This window comes from Synchiropus splendidus, chromosome 3, assembly GCF_027744825.2.
Source record: "Synchiropus splendidus isolate RoL2022-P1 chromosome 3, RoL_Sspl_1.0, whole genome shotgun sequence".
NCBI lineage: Eukaryota > Metazoa > Chordata > Actinopteri > Syngnathiformes > Callionymidae > Synchiropus > Synchiropus splendidus.
The window spans coordinates 11,769,380-11,789,554 of NC_071336.1; the positions used below are offsets into that span (position 1 = coordinate 11,769,380).

The 20,175-nt window shown below is 43.2% G+C and overlaps 1 protein-coding gene and 2 non-coding genes across 4 annotated transcripts in view; 2 read left to right on the forward strand and 1 right to left on the reverse strand.

The window, feature by feature from the left end:
• Positions 1 to 12,196, reverse strand: part of kdm6ba (lysine (K)-specific demethylase 6B, a) — a 61,005-nt gene extending 48,809 nt beyond the window's left edge. For both annotated transcript variants that reach the window (XM_053861219.1, XM_053861214.1), the window contains exons 1-2: positions 11,843 to 12,196; positions 8,299 to 8,386 (exon numbers count right to left, since the gene is read on the reverse strand). The gene's annotated coding sequence lies outside the window, so the exon portion shown is untranslated. The remainder of the gene's footprint in view (positions 1 to 8,298; positions 8,387 to 11,842) is intronic.
• trnad-guc (transfer RNA aspartic acid (anticodon GUC)) lies at positions 6,945 to 7,016 on the forward strand. Its single transcript has one exon. It is a non-coding gene; the product is annotated as a tRNA-Asp (tRNA).
• On the forward strand, positions 8,486 to 8,557 carry trnad-guc (transfer RNA aspartic acid (anticodon GUC)). The gene has a single exon. It is a non-coding gene; the product is annotated as a tRNA-Asp (tRNA).
• Positions 12,197 to 20,175: the final 7,979 nt, after the last annotated feature.

A 20,175-nucleotide genomic window follows, 5' to 3' on the forward strand; every position in this document is an offset into this window, starting at 1 on the left:
CACTCAATCCTCATTTATATTCAAGCTGGATTTCAAATTTGACAAGGAGCAATCATTGAGTAATTTATGTTTGAAAGAAGGTTAAATCCAAAATGGACAAAAGACTGCAGCTGATTTGATTTTCTCTGGGCAGATTTACGACTGTCCCAGGTTGCACATACTAATAAAGAGGCAAGCCTTTGCGTGAGCAATCAGTTTGCATGTGTCTTAGTATCCGCAAACCTCAAGCCAGTCACATAGGAGCAGATTTTCCCCTGCTAGAACTGTGCGCGCTATTTAGACTTAGCCACAAGGGGCAGCACAGAGAATTACAAAGCCATTTATCAAGACATGGCATACCCTTCAAAACATGTAGCGAGTGTTGAAAAGATATGATTTAAATCCAAGATTGCGAATGACCTCCTTTGCAGTTTGCCATGAGTCATTTAACAGTAACTAACAGTCAAGAAAAAGTCAAAATTAAGAACTATACTTCAGACAACACAAGTTTAGCACACAAAACCAAGCTGCCATTTGCTTTATATTCGTGCACTGAAAATACTACCTGAGGCATGTAAAATTGAGTTATGTGAAATTTAGGCTACATCCAAACAAAGTCATTTTCCTGTACGATCATCTTCTATACTGTCTTCAAAAAAGTTCTCAGTAAAGACAAAGTCGTTTCTGCTGTCTACAAAAAGTCACTGAAGACTATCAAAAATTATGTAGTACATATGCCAGGACTATAGGGGTGCTGTGGCAGAGTAAGAAAAAATAAAAAGACAGTGCGGCATGCATGAGATACTCCAACATTAGCGTCAGCATGGGAGCATAACAAAGACAGTCAACTCTTCAGCCAAGCTGTTTACATGGATTTTAAGTCTGATCTTAAGACGGTCTAATGCAATAATTCGGTTTTCTGGGCTGTTATGTAACTGTGCTCACTTAGCATGACTCTCATCCACACAGCCACATGTTAGCTACTGAAAGAAGCAACTATCATAGGACATTCTCACTGTCACACGCCTATCAAGGAAAGGTCATTTTGCAATAAATTTTGTTTAATAAGCCATCCCCATTTGTCTGGTCTCAACCAAGAAAGGTAACAAACTAGAAAGGCTTGGTGTGACTGTCATCAGCGTCCCTCGCTCAAGCACCGTCTGTTTTCAAATCTAAATGACAAAAATAGTTTTATACCTGTAGGTGTTTTTTCACCTCCCCGTGTAACCACGGTTTAATCAGCAGATAACAGTGTGCGCTCTCTTTGTGCATGAGTTTCAAATTTTAAAAATTCAATTCTGGAAATAGATGCTGATAAATAAATAAACGAATCCTTCTAGCATTCGGTCCAACCTAAAAATAACCAGGAACACACACAAGTCAAAATGTTCAGTGTCAAAATTACAAAGTTTAACGTACATTCACTTCCGAGGTGCTTTATTAGTACCAATTTTCATGGTAGGATAAAAGAATACATGCGCAAACTTGGAGTAACAGCGTAGGGGAAGGAAATAGCATGTGAGTTTCATGTGATTCGTACAAAAAAGTATCTCTATTTTCCAGCTGTAGTCAAATACCATCTTCTAATCTCAGTCACAATGCATTTCATAGAAAACTGAACAGAAAGGAGAAACAGGAAACAGGAAGTGTGAAGGAGGAAATGAGGAGGCGGAAGGATGTGGGGGTGGTGGGAGTAAAAAACGTGTGGAGAACAGATGTTTGGGATGCGTAGTGAACAGTTTTACTTTTATGGTGATGCACAGAAGTGTCATTCATCACTCCATGAAAGGATGATGTCACCGCACAGAGGCGTCATCAACGATGCAATGGTTCTTGTGGAAGCAGAGATCAAGTATGTACGGTAGATTCTTTTATTAATGTGGGAAAAAAGTAGTTTACTTTAAAGCTGGTTATTATTATAGACACCTGTCAAATAAGTAGATCCACTATAAAACATGATAAACAAACAGCGAAATTACATCTGTGTGTGTGTGTTCATTAATAATTCAGTCCTTTTTTTTTTCAACATGTTCTCTCCTCCTTCTCCCTCACACGTGTTGAAGTGTAAAACAACGTAGCAGGGGAGTGGGGTAGTGTAGACAGGAATGGTAAGGAGGGTATGGAGGAGGAGGGAGGGGAGACAGAGTCAACGAGGGCAAAGAGGAAGGAGCAGCAGAGGAGAGCGGGAGAGGGAGTAAAACACTGACTGGCAGACAGAAAGAGAGAGAATAAACCCAGCTGACTCTCGTCCAGGCCACTCCCCCTAGCAACAGTGCGGCACAGCCACTCTCTGATTGGCTGGCAGGGAGCCCACATCAGCATCCCATGCATGTCTAGTGAACCAATCAGGCGCATCCTTGCAGCACCGCATGCTCATGTTCACCATGGCAACACAACCTTGTACTTAGCCCTGAACATGCCCTATGTAGTGCACATGTATACACATACTCACACAAACACACACGTACACACTTCAATGAAGATTTGAATTAACAGTAAATAGACATTAATCTCGACCAGACTGTGACTTTATTGCTGGTTCAGGCTCATATTGCATCTTACCTATCGCACTCTGTCTCAGATGTACTTTGGTTTCTTCACACATTAGCGCCATTGGAGTCATAAAATAGACCAACATGACAGCAAGCTACAGAACCGAACAAAATAAACCTCGACACAACAATGAATCAGTACATCAACGTCATATAGTTGTTCCTAAACCAGCACGGAAAACAAGATACACAACTTCCCATTGTCATTACATGTCACTTGGTCATCCAACCACTGGCTATTAGTATCAACACGGAGCTACCTCAAGGTGGAATTGAACCTTGATAGCAAATATTTCTGACAGTTGTGGCTGAGTGACCGATGAGAGTTTTCAGGTTTCAATAAACATTGTTATCAAATCAAAATCTTATTGTTTCGCTTATCGCAGAAATAAGGAGCGGAAAACGAGAGCTAAGGTTAAGTGATGTTTGTGAATCAAGCGACTTACTACATGCACTGATAAATGTAGTCTGATAAATTCAAATGCATTCCAAGATTGCAGTTACATGTTCATTTGGATGGCCTCAAACTTAAGGTCATGATTTCATAATTTATATCTTGAAAGGCTTGTTTGCCCTGTGGTGATTTGTTACTCAGCTTCTTGGCCGCACCTTCTCACTCCGCAACAGCTGGTGCTTTACAGTCGCGTTTACAACATAATTAAGGGTTTATTCTGGAATTTTTAAACCAGGACCATATTAGCGTGTCCTCGGGAGATCTGAGGAATCATGAGATATTCAATAAATTCAATTCTCCACATAACTTCAATATATAATAATAATATAATAATTGAGCTACAATAGCAACCATAACGCTGTAGTTTAGTTTGCTTCACAAGACAGCCGCATGAATATGTAGTTCAGTATTCAAATTAGAGAAGGGATGGGGTTCAGGAGAAGCAGGGAGAGGCGTCACGCTGACTCCTGAAGCAGAAGCAGGAGGAGACAATGAGCAGCAGCTCCTTCACAAGAGACACACATGATGAATGAGTCTGCTGCCTCAAAGCCAGCCGGAGCACGAGTGTGTGCGCTAACCCGACACCGAGCCTCTGTCGCCTGTGTCACTACAAAGAGGATCCATCTGGGGTTTCGAGGAGGCGACCACACCAGAGGGAAGCCCAGGAAAAACGACAATAAAGTTTGACAATAAACTCCTTGATCAAACCTGACAGAAAAGCTTCACCTCCGATGACTGTAGAAGACATCTCCTACTCATAATTAGACCATCATTGGGCAGGATGATGATAGGCTTTGACTGTGAGCTTCTCTAACTTCATGAGCAAGCTGACATTTCTAATGTGTAGATTAGTTGGTCGTATGGTCCCACTGAAGCCCGAGGGAAGAAGTAGTTAGGCTAACACCGCAGAAACAATAACATAAACAGAATAATAGCATCATGCAGGTAGCACCTCAACAGTGCTATTACTACATACCTGAAGACAATACACCCTCACTAGTCTTGATATCCTGATGCATAGGTTTAAAACACAATTATTTGGTTAAATTCAACACCAATTAAACGTGGCAACACGTTCCTTCCTCCTCACTTCATCCCAAGACATCAAGATCGCAGCCGTCAAGTGTTTGTTATGCGGCCACATGCTTGTCATTTAAATCACCTATTTATCCGGTAATTTTCTAAAACCTTCCTGCAAAAGCTATTAGGACGCTATGAGATGCTGTTCTGTATCCTAGCAACACGAAATACTCTGCGGTCATGGTCGCATTCCAGGAACTAAAGCACCAGATTTCAGAGTCTTCGGTATGGGCTGATTTAATCATAACAGAGACATGAGCGACTGTATTTATAGATTTCAGAGCCAAGTGCCACTAATGGAGTAAGTAGTGATAAAGAAGGGAAACAGTTGGCTTTCGAGGAACACACAACACACACACAGCTTGACGTGATCACACCACTCTGACCGGTCATTGTGTTTTCAGTTTTTTTTTTTTTTTTTAAATAAATGGCTTAATTTAAGCTCACAACTGACACCTAATTCATGTGCACATACCGAGACAAGCCTGTTTAAACTGGTAACACACACATGCACACAAGTTAGCTTGATCAAGCCCAGACCTGTGTGCCTTTGCATGTCCAGATAAGTGTGTGTTTGTCACTGAGCGTTCTTGTGTGTCCAGGATCCCAGGAAGGTCAGAGGTGGTAGACAGCAGTTTGTTTTCCTTAATTATGGAGTCACTCACCTTGCAGTCACATAATGACCCAATTTCCAAAGACTGAACTCAATGACCCAAAACCATGTTTTTTTGTTTGGTTTTCAGCTTAATATTGTATCATCAAAAAACAAAAATAAAACACCTTTTCTATAGCACAAAAGCAAAGAAAAAAGTCTTGCTATACTTCATTCATTGTTAAATCCAGGCTTCTCATAAGCCAGGTTCCATCACAAATTTAAGGTATCAGAAATGGCATCCACACTCACAATTCACAAAGCTGAGAGAGGCAGTGAGTCCTGGGAATCTAAGCCTATCCCTGCATGAAGCACTGCTTACGTTTGTGCATTATTTTACAATGCTTGTTGTCTGAAGTCTGAAGCCAGTGCAGACAACAAAGTTAACAAAGACGCAAGAGGAAATAGGGGACGAGGAAGAGATGAAGGAGGTTATGCCTACCAGTGTGATCATTTGAGGTACGAGCTCCATCATGGAGCTGATCAAACTCACAAGTCGAAGAATCTCCAGTATAATGTTGTGTATCTAGTATTGTGGACATGAAATGACACACAAGTCAAGGTAACGCTTTTGATGCAGGACGAATCACGCTGTACAATGTCCGTCTGACCACCCGAGCGTGTGTGGTACCCATAGCAACAATAAAACATCACAAATTGTATAAGGTCTAAATCTTAAACTTTGCTGAGTCAGCAGAGAGAAAAATCAAGCAGGGAGTGGTGGACATCCTCTTAAAAGACCTACGCGACTTAAATTCTTTGTGCCACTTCAAAAGATCTTCTTCAAATGGAAATCTGACAAAATCCTGCTGTCTTCTGACTTTTTCAAACCAAATCCCTTTTCATAACAAATCCAAACAAAAACCCTTGCCGCTCCAAGGCGGCTCTCCCTCAGAACACCCCTCCCTACCGCTCACCTCCATCCATCCCAAACCCCTCTTGTGCTAGCTTTATGCCTCTCAGATTTCAGCCCCAGAGCTCTTCACATCCCAATTGGCCCCCCTTTGACCCTCTGTTGCCCTCCATCTACCCCTTACCCTCCCTTTCCCCCAGGGCAGGCACACAGCTCCCAGTCTTTTGTGCTCCCTCATCTCCTCCTCCTCTGTTCCCCCAAGTCTTTTGTGCATGTGAGGCCAGAGAAGGGAGGCAGAAGCTGCAAAATGATCCTATAGATCTGAGGCGCCTTGTAATATGTTCACCTTGAGTGAGTGTGTTGACAGACAAGCAAAATAATGATTCTAGAACATGCAATTGGATAAGTACTGTGTTTAAGTGAGATTTAACAAATAATACTTCACCAGATCAGATAACTTCAGCAGTCGTACAAAATTGAGAATCGGGAGTCTGAGATCTCATTTACATCCTTCATCGTTCTCCCGAACTCTCAGACCAGATCAACGTTTCATACAGAGGCTTTATTTGAACCAGAATATATTTATTTATTGTTTATATATATATAAATGTATCTGTCTTTCAGCCAGGTTTTCGCTTTTCAGTATCGTTTATGGTTTTTGCAATTGTGAGTGAATGATGCCCTCAGTGTTTATGACCACACAGCATTCATTCATGAACATCGACTTGAACTTGTTTCTCTCAATTAACATGAACAGATATCACGTCGACAGGATGCTGACCTTGATCTGTGGGTTGTGAGAGAATATTTCGCTGTTTAAAACATGCTGTATTTGGGGGTGTTGTTTAAAGATTTTCAGTCATACTTGTATAAGTTCACTCTTTTTTCATGTTTAAAACTGACAAAACCATAGTCCAGAAATAATAAGTTTTACTCATAACTCAGCAGGAGGCGGATGACGCTACATCCTTCGTATTACTCCTCCATGATGACAACAGCTAATGATGACACAGGAGGAGGAGTCTTTCCACACCTCCTCTCCTTTCTGTGCTCTTCACCCACACCATGCTGCCGGCCTGACTCAGCTCTCCTTTCCTGCTCGCTTTACCAGACCTTTCACTTCACAATACATTTAAAAAAGCACAGAACCCGAATAGAACCACCAAAAAGAAAAGGTGTCCCACACTTGCCACAATTTGTTGATAGACTTGACTTAATCATAAAAAGGACTGCTGTTAATCACACACGTGTCCGTCTTGGTACAACAGAAATTAGCATCAGAAATTCACAACTCACTTCCTCTGACTTTTAACGTGCACACACAAAGTGGTTAGTTTGCTTTTTACTGGTAGTCTCTAGCTCTACTACGGCAGCTCCTCGTTAGTATAGTGGTCAGTATCCCCGCCTGTCACGCGGGAGACCGGGGTTCAATTCCCCGACGGGGAGTCCACATTCATTTTCTTACTCTACTTATTAATAGCTGTGTGATTCCTTTTTTTTTTTTTAAACAGAGGCTTGTGACTCTACTCATTGGCTGCTATCCCATTTTAGTTCGAGGAACATTTATAGGAACCTTTTTTATTCATAGGACCTTTCTCCTAAATAGTAAGTGGACACTAAAGGGGGTGAGTGACGTCACTGCCACATTACAGGACTGCTGAGACACAAACAAGAGGAGGCAGCAGTGTTTATCTGCTCTTCATTACCGTCTCCCAAAAATCGAAGAATGATTGGAGACAGTGCTGAACTAATTCACAACGATAAAGCGTACAATTTCGTCTGGCCCTATATTGTCAATACACTGCCGCCAAATGTTTATATTGGAGAATAAACTGAGCCATTCTAAAAGCATTCTCCTGGTCAAGGCTGCTGCAATTCTTAAAGGCTCCATGTGATGGCACCGCTTCACATGAAAATAGATTGGCTGTAACTGTGAAGTCCTCTTTGAAAAGGTAAGAAGAGTGGCGGATGACTAGCTAATATAATATATAAGTTTTCTGGTGTTTGTGGTAAATACACAAACCTGGTATAAAGCCATGTTCACCTGTCAGAGCCGTTAACTATTTGCTTATCAAGTAGGGGCTCACACACGTCAGACCTAAGGCTCAGTTGTATGAGTTCTTCACCATATTGAAACCTGAAACTAAATCAAGTCCCGCTTCAGATTTTTCAAAACTCCAGTTGTGTGACCGGAGTCGAGCATCAAACAATAACTCTGCAGCCACGTAATGTTTACATGCACTCTAGTACTATGGCAAAGCAACATAAACAGAGAAAAAAAAGTGCTCAGGCCTTTTCTGAATAATTATTCAGCGAGTTTACTCCCACCATGTTGGCTACGATGAGGTGGACGGGCGAGAATCGCTCCAATTTGCTGATTGTGGACCTGTTGAATAGTGGATTATTCAGTCCGGTCGCTGTGTTCTGAGTACAAACAAATGTCTCAGAATGTCTCAGCCTGTCCATATTCTACTGACAGGTCAGTAGAAACAGAAGGACTCAGGAGCCCACGGCGCCACCCCTTGTCATGGAGGTGACATTACCACGCTCATATAAAGCACAGCAAAAAGACAAACTACTTTTCTAAACGATTAATGAACAAAAACTGTTGTTGTCCAGTCCGGCTGACTTGCCTGATAATAAATGTCCTTAGATTTCTTGCAATTCCAACCGTTTTCATACAGATCGAACACAACTAGCTCACTGTTTACATTCTTTGGACACTTACCTCGAGCCCGAGCTCTGATGTGACATCACTATGACGGATCAGGGGACTTTAAAATCCGTAGACCAAAGGCACGCCATGATCGACATTTCTGTAAAAGAAAGTAAAAAAAAATTATAACACCTGCTTGATGCCGGCTTCAGACTGCGAGGCACCTATGTAACTCAGTATATCCACGCATGTAGTCAACTCCTCGTTAGTATAGTGGTCAGTATCCCCGCCTGTCACGCGGGAGACCGGGGTTCAATTCCCCGACGGGGAGTGTGCTTTTATACTGTTCCTTTTACTCTTGAGACTCACTCAACTGCTGACTTCCGCAAACATAACATAACGTTCCCTTTGCCATATCGTCTAAGAGCCGCACAACCTTCAAATCTTTTGTTAGTCCTGGTTTACCGATCATTATGTCCTAGCACGATTTTTACAAGACAAGTGTAGTTATCATTTTGTCATGAGCTCAAGTTAAGACGGCTGTAGCTTCACTTAGAAAGACAACATATTCTTATTTTCATGCTTTGGGGCGTATTCACGATAATCGGCTAGTTAAGAGAAAGCAATCTTCCACCACCTTGTGGGGAAACGCCACATTGCACTGTCAACAATGACAAACTGTTCCCAGAAGTGTAGCCAGTGTTTCTTTGACACCTCAAACCTTGGTTGTCAACATACTGTATAGCAGTAGATTGTTCTATCTTATAGCACTGTGTCAGGAAAATGGAGGGGATACCTCAGGACAGGCTAATTCACAGGTAGGCAGGAAGCAAGCACCGGCACATTAGTGCACGGAGGAACAGGAACAATGCCACAAGTTTACAAAATGGCAGGCAACAGGCCACAAATCTGACTGTGCAGCACAATTGCTGACAGTGTCAGGGACCCCACGAGGGAGCTGTAAGCATTGTGTGGGGTGCTGGCGGTGGTTTGTGGGGCAACAGTCTTGGAGAGCCGGAGGTATTGGTGCTACAGACTGGCCTGTTCCTTCAACCTGAATCCATTTGAGGACCTCTGAGACATCATGTGCCTTTCCATCCTCTGTCAGGAGTTGACTGTAGCCCGTAGGTAGGTCTCGGAGGAACCCCTCAGAGCTACCTCCTGTGTATCATCAGATTCTTGACATTGTAGGAAGTGCATATATGCAGGAAACACACACAAGTAACCCTTTATGAGGGCTCTAATGGAGTTAACACAGAAGTTGGATCAACCAGCAATCTGATTTTCCACTTTTATTTTGAGTATAATTGTGAAAACTGGCGTACAATCACCACAATTTCAACTTGGTCAGCCAGCAACAATATCTGTTGTTAGGGACGACTGTCTGTGAAGGATGCGGGCAAAGGAATTGCAATGATGAAATTAGCAAACAGTAAAACACCCAATAAACACCATACACACTTGCTGGAGCACACAACATATTGCCACAAATTACCAAGGGTTCTCCCCTGCATTTTAGCAGCATGGGACACTTTTAAGATGAATTTTATTTTTTTACTTGTGTTGGATTAAGAACTAAGCAGGAAAACACTAATATTTAACAACAGACACTGAACAAAAGTGAAATATTCGAGCTCATTTTTTTTAAATTACAAAAACACTCGCAATGCCTTAAGAGAACAATATGTACTATACATTCGACTTTTATATTCCCGACACAATACTGATTCCTGGGCTTTGGGCATCGACCGATAACGATCCGCAAAAAATACTTCAGATCCGCAAAAATTACTTCTCATGGAATTACAAACTTACAACACAAAACAAAGCGTTTACCAAATGTTGCCTGTGCTACTTCACCGCTGCAGCACACAGACCCACACGAAGCATGTGGAAAGGAGGACTTCATGTTTATAATGGTAGTTTAAAGCGTATGTTCAATTCAAGAAAATCTTTAACAATATATGTAGTTACAGAGACTCTGCAATGATTTTATTTGACGATTCACGGATCTAAGTGGGATAGTGCAGGGACTTAGCTCGTTAGTTCAGCGTCTCACATTATTACATTTATACTAAACTTTTGTATATTGTTATAATAGTGTATTATTGTATTATTCATAATGGGTCGCTCAACGAAGCACTTCCCCCAACACACACGCGCGCAGCTGCAGCGGACATCCATCCATTCATTCATTCGAGTCAGCTACAAACTAGTGATCCACTCAGGTTTGGGTGGAAATTGAAAACTCCGCTGCAGCTGCGCTGTATCTGCTTTGAGCTGCTGCCATGTTGTCATTATGACGGGCGCCGCGTATGACATCAATGTGCCCACTAAACATAGAGTTTAAATGTCGGGATCGGCTCCCGGTCCAGCAATGTTTCACCTATGCAACTTTAAGAGGCTGAATCGGTGCAGTATTACTAGTATTGGCAACTCAAAGGTGGAGTCCTGTCTGACACAGACTCACCTTGCAAGTGGGGGCCATTTGTTAAATATAAAATTATTTTATGTTATGTTTAAACGTGTTTCAATGTTGCAACAATGAAGGTGTTGGATGCAAAATGTGTCCCTCCAGGCATCCAGTCCATAAGTCACCATCTTTTTCCTGTATTTATGAGTTCAATGATATCAACATCGCAGACGTACAACAACATAAAATATTTTAACGACTGTAAGAAAACGAGAGCTGAGTTTGTTGCTCACCTGCTTAAACGTCAAATACTATGGTGATTATTCACAGACCTCTTATCGCTCATACAGGGTTGACGCAAGAGAAATGTTTTTCCGCAACGTTATCCGTATGTTACTGTCTGACAATAAAACGGAAGGTTCATTCGCCCGACTGAAAAAATGAATCACGGTCAGCATCATCTTTATTTCTGTGTGGCGCGACCGGCCAAATTATATTTGCGTCGAAATGCGAATTTCTTTATGTAAATGGTGACTATACACTGTGGGAGTGTGTGACGCAGTCTCATCTTATATATTTATCGCATTCTGGGCAACAAAGTTTGGATGTAAAAACAAAACAGATCCATAAGGATAACGATCAAAGTTTGATGGTGACGTGATACGAATATACCACCGTCTAACTATCAATACGGTGGCGCCACCAAGAGATGGAGCATCGTAATTACACTCGGAAAAGAGGGGTGGAGACATGAACATACATCCGAAATCAAAATTCAAACGCCTTTCCTGGAAAAGCCAACCCGCCATAAGTTCGCCACATGACATTTGAGTTGAGAACCGCGAGCCCCCCTCCCGCTCCCCCGACATGAACGTGTCAGAGAGCCCACAGCGGAGCCACAGCGCTCCCGCCGCCACAGTTCCCAACCCACGGTTGCGACATCGCGACGTTCCCGTAAAACTTCCTGACAGTCAAATGCGTGACATCACCGCGAGGATTCGAAGAGGAAAAACACGACGCCTCCATGGCTTCTTCGTCCCAGTCATTACTTGGAGCATCAAAAAGCACGTCCATATTTCGCGGCGTACATGTGTGGGCACACGCATTTGAATTAAATCTGAGAAATCAAACAGGGCTTCGTCAAAAAAGCGACGTGGCGTGACTTAATAAGGCGCATAGACGCTGTAAAATGGTTACACTCACCTTCCACGATGAAAACTCTAGTGTGGATCCATTTCATAAGAGGATATCCGCAGAGCAAAGCCTCCTTTGACGCAGCCCACCCAAAAAAGCAGAAGCCCTCTCCCCAAAACATCAGCCTCAGCGTCGTCTGTGGGGATGAAGACATGACGGCTGTGCATCTTTGCACCGTCATGTCTCCGCTGAGGTGATTCCACAGTCCCCCTTCTTCCAGCTGCTGGAACCGTGCAGCCTCGCGAAGCTTCCAAACACTGACCACGAGCCCAAAGCTCGCGGACTCAGGGAGGAGAGCGTGTGCAAAAGAAATTGCGCAGTTTTTATTCCATTCAAGCGAAGAGTGTTTCCTCCTGTCCCCTCTCCTCCTCCTCCTCCTCCCTCCTTCCCTCCCTCCCTCTTCTGCTTCTCTCTCTCGTCCCTCACGCAGGTTCAGGTCTCAGGCAGCTCCGCCTCCGCACTTTCGGGAAAAGTTCTTCATATTATTTTAAACAACCGACTTCCAGTCATCGGTGTTCTGTCTCGGCCGATGCCAGTTAGGCGTTTAAACAAGCGTTTCCAGAGAAAATGGATGCCACGTACGGAAGGAAGTCCCGCCGGAAACACTCGAACCCATTTAGAAATCCACCTGTCAATCAGAGAGGAGCTGTCAGTCGTTAGTTTCCCCGATCATCCACGCAGTTCCATGTTCATTGTATGATGGAGACTCCAACTTCTTGTGCCCAGCATCTGCTCTTGTGCTGACATTGTGCCTATCTAATTTATGGATAAAGTTGTCGGTAAAACAACGTTTCCAGTTTGGCAGATGATTGAATAAAAAAAGAGGGGTTGTGATTTCCTTCTAATTTCTATCCAATCCAGTGTATTTTTTATGAAAGTTAATTTCATTTGTACAAAAATATAGTATGCTTAATGATCATATTCATGTCGAAGTACATCCCCGTGTTGTTTTTCTGGTTGAAAGTTTTTATCCAATCAGAATTCAGCTAGCATGTGTTGCCAGGCTGTATGAAATCAGTCCAAGTGGGACCTCACTGAAGGCCTTGGTGGTGTGAACTGCACAGCCCACCACTGCTTCACAGTAACACCCGGAAAAGATCTCAGCGGGTGAAGACCTCCACCAGGCATGTTGGGATTATCAACCCACATCATTGTCCGACATGACATTTAGTTTACATTATTGTTAAAAAAAAAAACAAGCAGAAATATCATTCATATAATTAATAACCCAATTCAAATAAGCTCTGTAGAACACTAGGGGCACTAGCAATAGAGAAATCAGCACAACAGCAGTGGCTGATGGGAATTCTGAGATTGTGTTTTGAAATCTCACCTGAAAGACTGTTAACCAGTCATGTCATTTTTTCAGCACAATCTCAGCTGTCTGATTGTAGAGTTCATATTTTATTTCGACACACTACATCAACACATTGAACGTAAACTCACAGTAAAAAAGTCAAGGTCACAAATATTAACATAAACTGGAATGCCAATACAAATGTCCTATTGTGTCATATTCAGAAACCTGCAGAAATTAATTTAAAAAAAGTAATTCAAAATGACTTGGATAAAAATGCTGGATTATTGAAGAAGATCCCTGTCCACTACATGACTCAGGTGTTCAAACCCTATTCGCCAGTTGGAAGCAGTAGTTGCATTTGACTGGTGCTGTGACACCGGCGTCTTCGTGGCGCTGGCAGAGAAATGTATTTTTGACTTTCGCGAGAACGTCACATCAGTACTCTTTCTTCCTGCGCCAAACGTTACAAAAATAACCCAGAGTAGTGAATGATTCAGTTGGAAATAGTAACATGCTACATTACTCGTAACAGAAAAAAAGTGGTTATATTACAGTAAGTGCCGACATCAGTGATCAGCATTTCCTTCCAATTGGTAGATACATTTTCAGAGTTTAAGTTATTACAGTGGAACCTCGGTTTTTGAACGTACCAGACTTTGAACAAATCGGAGTTCGAACAAAAATTTTGAGATTTTTTTGTTTCGGATTTCGAACAAAAATCCAGACTTTGAACGCCACCGGCCACACATATAGACGAACAGCGCACCTGCAGCAGACACTCTACATTCACTCCTACAAAAGCCTATTTTAAGGCTATTTCTTCTCTTTTTTCTATTTCTTTTTCCATTCATTGTAATGGGAAAAGAGCCAGAGAATGTCCACACGAACCAGGTCGTCGGGTCTCCCGACCTCGACTGCCACCTAGTTCTCTTTGCACCGACCCCTATGACTCCCTCTGTGGGTGGTGGGTCTGCAGGAGGGACGGCCCATGTTGTTCATTCGTGCTTGGCCCAGCCGGGCCCCATGGGCAGAGGCCCGGCCAACAGGCGCTCGCATTTGAGCCCCAACCCCAGGCCTGGCTCCAGGGTGGGGCCCCGGCTGTGCCATGCCGGGCGATGTCACGGTCCTTGATGTTGATGTGGCTCGGGCATCTGATCCGGATGCCCCCTGGACGCCTCCCTGGGGAGGTGTTCCGGGCATGTCCTACCGGGAGGAGACCCCGGGGAAGACCCAGGACTCGCTGGAGAGATTATGTCTCCGGTCTGGCCTGGGAACGCCTCGGGATCCCCCGGGAGGAGCTGGAGGAGGTTTGTGCGGACCGGGAAGTTTGGGCTTCCCTGCTTCGAATGCTGCCTCCGCGACCCGACCCCAGATAAGCGGTAGAAGAAGGTGAAGGTGAAGGTGAAGGTGAAGGTGAAGGTGAAGGTGTAATGGGAAAAATCGATTCAGATTTCAAACAAATCGCTGGAACGGATTGTGGTCGAGAACCGAGGTACCACTATTTTGGAGAAGAGAGGCCCATCTAGCAGGCTCTGAAAATGAGGACAGTGTTTCATGAAGCCTCATCAGCGCGTCACTAGGTGGAGGTAATGAATTGGGGTGTATCTGCTCTGTTCATTTGTCTCTCTGATAAAACGTCCAAGGCTGATTAGAAACTGTTATGAGGAGTTTGATGCTGATTCCCTGTAGGGTCGTTCAGATTCCCAAGGGCCGGCTACTAAAAAAACAGACAACTGTGTTAGTTTAACACAATATACAACCAAGCGATCACTGTAATCAACTCTCACGGTGACAAAAGTTGGATTTACTGTCATTTTGAAGGTTTTCTAGTTCATTGCTGCTCCCCACCCTTGTCTTTGTGTTCCTGGTGTGCGCATTGTTTGAGCATGGTCATATAACTACCACATGCTGGTAGTAGGTCATTCCTCAATGGATATTTTAAACTAGATTTTTTTTTACATATAATACATGTAGGGAAACAAAACGACAGAGTGGGTGGAAATGAGGTCTGTGATGTTGCTTATTGTGACTTTTCCTGGAGGCTGACTTCAGCATGCTAAGTCACTGTTTGGTGTCAAAAGCTTCACGTTCTCCATTACCTTGACCTCAAAGGTAAACTGTGGATGTCCTGTCTCCACTTTCCCGTCTTTCATTCATTCTTCTTACTTGTTCAACATCATTGAATGGATATTTACCTTGCAATGCTGACAACCCTGTAAATGATCGTCTTTGAAGACCGTCATCTCCAGAGCAGAAGGCTGCCCCTTGGTCACAAGCGTCACTTGCGATGTAGATTTGTTTTGGTCAATATACTTTTTAAATTATTATACAATTCAATTGAAGATCTAGCAACACTTTTAAGTAGTCGAGGACGCAACAAGGGATTGTTTTCATGTTCGGCTGTAAGGAGATTGAGATGTGAAAGTGAGCAGTGAAAATAAGCCGAACATGAAGCATTCCTCCTTTCACAGAGCCATCCAGCCTGTTTGTGCCTATAAAGGAGGAAACGTTCCTTGTACATTACTGTACATTGAACAGTTTATGATTCTGGTTCAATCACTTAAACTAGTCTTACCCTGAATTGAAAACCTTATATTTGAAGCTGTAGCTTAGGATCTTTCTTTCATGTGATGTCCCTCAATCCATTGTTCTGATGGGGCTTGACACAGAACGGAAAATCATCCCGTGTTAGCAAACCCTCGCTCCCGGGCCCACACGCAAAAACAGGCGTTCATCAAAGGTGTGCTGCAGGATATTTTCATGCTAATTTCCATTTTCCTCACGCTGAAAACCAGAAGGGACGGAAGGAGAGACTATTCAAACAAATGAATCTAAATGAAGGAATCTGTCAGCCTCAGGAGGAAGGGAGAAGAGCCAGACTGCCCCGCTGGTGAGGACTCAGAACAAACAAGTGAAAGGGGAAAACAAGAGGGACTTTGGAGAGAGTTAGCTGGGAGGAAGAGTGGTCTGCTAATGAGGGGCGGGGGTGACGGGTGGGGGGTGTTGAGAGCAGGGAGGAGGAGTGGAGTTCAAGGTTGCATTCAAACTGAAGGACTCTCCTCTGAAAGACCAAACACAGACTTCCTTCAGGTCCAAGAGGCTCTTTATCAAGCCTGGACTGGGGTGGTCTCCAGTAGGAGCTACAAGGGGAATTCAAATTCAAATCAGACCAAACATCAGACCTGAAGGAGCGCGGACGGAAAAATGTCCAGGATTTTGCCATCAAATTGTGAAGGTGGAGACAAGATTGTTTGTTCGTTCTGATCCTTGTTTTTTCATTTTGGTAAAATGTGTTCCATTTTTGTCATCCTCTGAGAATACACAATCGCTGTCTGTGGATGGGGCCTTTGTTCCATTCATCCATCCATCTATATCCTTTCCAGCAGTGTCTGACTGATGAAGTTGGTCTCAGAGGAGGAGCACCCACTGGAAAAAAAAACAAAAAAAAAAACATCAGCTGTTGTGCTTCCATGTGGTGTGCAAAACCTGTACTATTTTCATAGTAAATGAATAGCTGTTGGCAATGATTATAAATAAGTATGTCAGAAACCTTTGGAGATTAATTTTGGGAGGCCAAAAAAAATTAAGCTTCTCTCTTTCTTTTAACACCCACTGACTGGTGAAGCAAAGCAAGCAGAAGCCGACTGTCACCTCACTCGCTCTCAATGAGATGATAAGCGACCGCACATTTTGGCTGCTAGCATGACAGTTAGTGTGAGAACCACTGTTTGTAGTCCATTACTCCTGTCATTTGAATGAACAGAAGCTGAGGTTGAAAACGAGAATAAATGAGTGAAAATAGTCAGACGGTGGAGGGGCCTCTCTCATGAAGAATGTCCTATGACGTCATCACGTCTGCTGTTATTGTGAAGGCGTAAGACCAAGATTTCTGTGGATGGTTTGGAATGTTTATGATGGATTGAGTTCCTCATATCTGGAAGACGGGTATCTGGTGCAGACTACAGGAATTTGTAATAGCTCTCTACAGTAAAACCTGGAGGACACTAACTGGTGACTGTGGGATGAGCTGTCATGCCACGGCGATGCCAATAAATACCACATCCGTTGCAAAGCGGGCTACAGTCGTACTACTCTAAATGCCCAACGTATTCCTGTAATTTTTGTGCAGTATGAAAGCACATGACGACTTCACCATGACTAAACAGCCAGGAGGATGCCTGTTGGTTTCTGTTGCTCTGGGAATTCGTGATGACATAACATCTCATATTCAGCCAAAATTCTAAATCTAGTTTCATGTGGAACCCAACAGGTTGTTTGCCAAGTTGACGATGTTGGATTGTGTAACAGTTTTGCTGACTGTTGAAATGCACACTCTGGTGAGGTAGTCCACCACATTAGACCACCACCTCAAAACCAATGGAAAGAGAAATATGCTACTGATGCTGTTCCCAAACCATAGAGGGAGAGCAATGGGTGTACTCTGGGTAGCAAAACAATGATTTTAAAGCTAAAATTCACACATACACAGAGTAAAGGAAACAAAGCGATGGAGTCAAAGGGGCCTAGTGATTGGTGGAGACGAATGGAAACATTGTATTTTGCTGCACGAATAGAACAGGATCGCTGTGTCTTCACATCGCTGTTTCACAATTTCACATATAAAATCACTTGGCTAGAAATGTGTGAGAAATAGGATGAGAAGAAAGGCTGTGAGGGTGAGCTACACTAGGTACAAGCATCACAGCACTAATGCATCCAGAAGCTGTTGGAAGCCCAATGAGGGCGGCGGTGGAGAGTCAAAGAAATGGGGAGGATGGAACATCTGCGCCTTGATCTACAGAGGTCAGATGTTATGTGCAGGCAGACCATGAGGTAGGGGGTCTGTGGTGATCTGTGGACTGTCATATTGGCACTTTAATTGCGATGTGACGTGCTGCCTGATCATAACAAGGTTTTAAGATGCCTCGGAATGACCTTTATTGTCAGTGAAAATAAATAAATAAAGAACCCGGCTGGGGTTAATAAGGTGATTTAATGTCAAGACTCTTCCACGTTACGGAATTCTATGTCTCCATCTAGCGGCCAAATATTTGAAGTGCAAAATGGCAAGGGGCGCAGATCGAAAGTCCTTTTCTTACACCCCAAAAAAGTCAGTTTAAACAGATCAACTGCTAAAGTTCTAGTTTAAAAAGTCCTGCTCACGTCTGTCAAGTTTGACTATTTGACTGAGACATACCTCGACAAAGGAAAAAGCAAAACTAAATCTATCATTCCTTATCCCGACCCCCTTGGGCTAAATTCTAAGTCGTTAATTAGACCTGTTATATGGAATTACTATGTCACTTTTGACCCGTTTTATAGCAATTTTGGTTGTCTACAATAACATTTAATGGTCCTGCTAAGGTTTTGAATACGGAAAACAAACTGAATAGTATTTGTTTTTTATTTATACGATATTTTGAAAACATCAATAGCAAGTTAATGCTATTTAAGTTCTGCAATGATAACATTACTCACGCTATTGCTACTACTACTACTACTACTGCTACTACTAGTGCTACTACTACTACTGCCACAACTACAGCTACTACTACTAATAATACTTAGCATTTGTACAGTTTAAATCGTTTCATCACACCCTTTGAATGGTACAATCAATGCACTTAGTCGTTTCTTGTATCACCCAGAAACCAGCCCTGAGAAACGTATTCTTTTTTATTTTCGTCCTGATATCTCGAGTCACCTTAGGCACAACAAAATGCCCTTCGTATAAATAAGGTTAGTTTCACTCTCAGGGATGACATCGTCCGCGGAATTTAAACAGGGCCTGACAGAGTCGAGGATCAAATGATCGAAACTGCAAAAACGCAACACGCCACTTGGTGGCACTGTTGGAGTGTGAACAGAAAGCAAGCAGCCAGTCATGTCGCGTCTCAGCGGCTCCTCACGTTACTGCCTATAGCGCACGGTATACAACATGTATCATGACAAACTGGTTTACATCTTTTAGTGATTTAAAGTAATTTGAAACGTAATTTAAAATCTGTATGTGAACGTTTTTATTGATCCTGTAATTATTTAATGTCTTCCTCGCCAACCACTTGTGCTCACCTTCCAAACTTTTGTATGACATGAATAACCAACCCTGCTGCGGCGTAGGTTGATGGAGCTAAACAAAATCACACAAGAAAAATTGATTGTGACTGTGCGGTAAAGGTTACACAAGAAGCTTTGAAGCAGTGCATCACACACACCTGATGCCCCAGTCAAATAAAACCTTCTGTGTGTGGATGACAAACAAAGCGCAACTCTTCCCAGGAGACGGACAGAGGTGCCATGTACTTTTATTAAACTATCAGTCAAACTTTAGTCAAACTTGTTGAGATAAGGAAAGTGATGAATCCCGCCCACTCTTCATTATCAGAGCAGCTTACACTCAAGAACCTTGTCAGAACAAAAGAGACGACGAGGCCTCTCAGCAATCCTCCAGTGATCATGTCAGTGTGAAACTGCACTTTGTCAAATCTAACAGATGGAATACAGAAGCGGTGAGTGAAAGACGGCCGCACACCCACTCTCACTCTTCTTATCTTCATCACTCCAGGAGGTGGCTTCTTTAATCACGGGAAGTTCCTGACTCTTTGCCGTTCAACTCGAGTAACAACTGGATTTCTGTGGGCTTGTGTATTGACGCAGACGCTACCCAGCACTCCCACGTTGTTCTGCACGTTCTAAAACAAGCTCAGAGTGGCTGTCAAACGAAGCTGCTCACAGAAGTTAAGGTGAAGATCTTGATTTCGGCGGAGTGACAGATTAGTGAACGCGTGAGACTGTGGGTGCCTTAAAACCATGACTTGCTACCCACCGGCACTAAAGCGGTGGCCTTTAACACGTCATTAAATTGGCCTACATAGCACGTAGAACACAAACCCTCGGGTGGTGTCCCGCTTGTCAAACTGTTGCCACAAGGAGCCCCGAGCCTGCCTTGTCCAGGTGGCGCACATTCAGGCCACATAAGAGTGCGCGTGGCCAAGATGGCCTTGCTCTGCCAAAAGAGGCCCTGGCTGAATATGTGGCATTT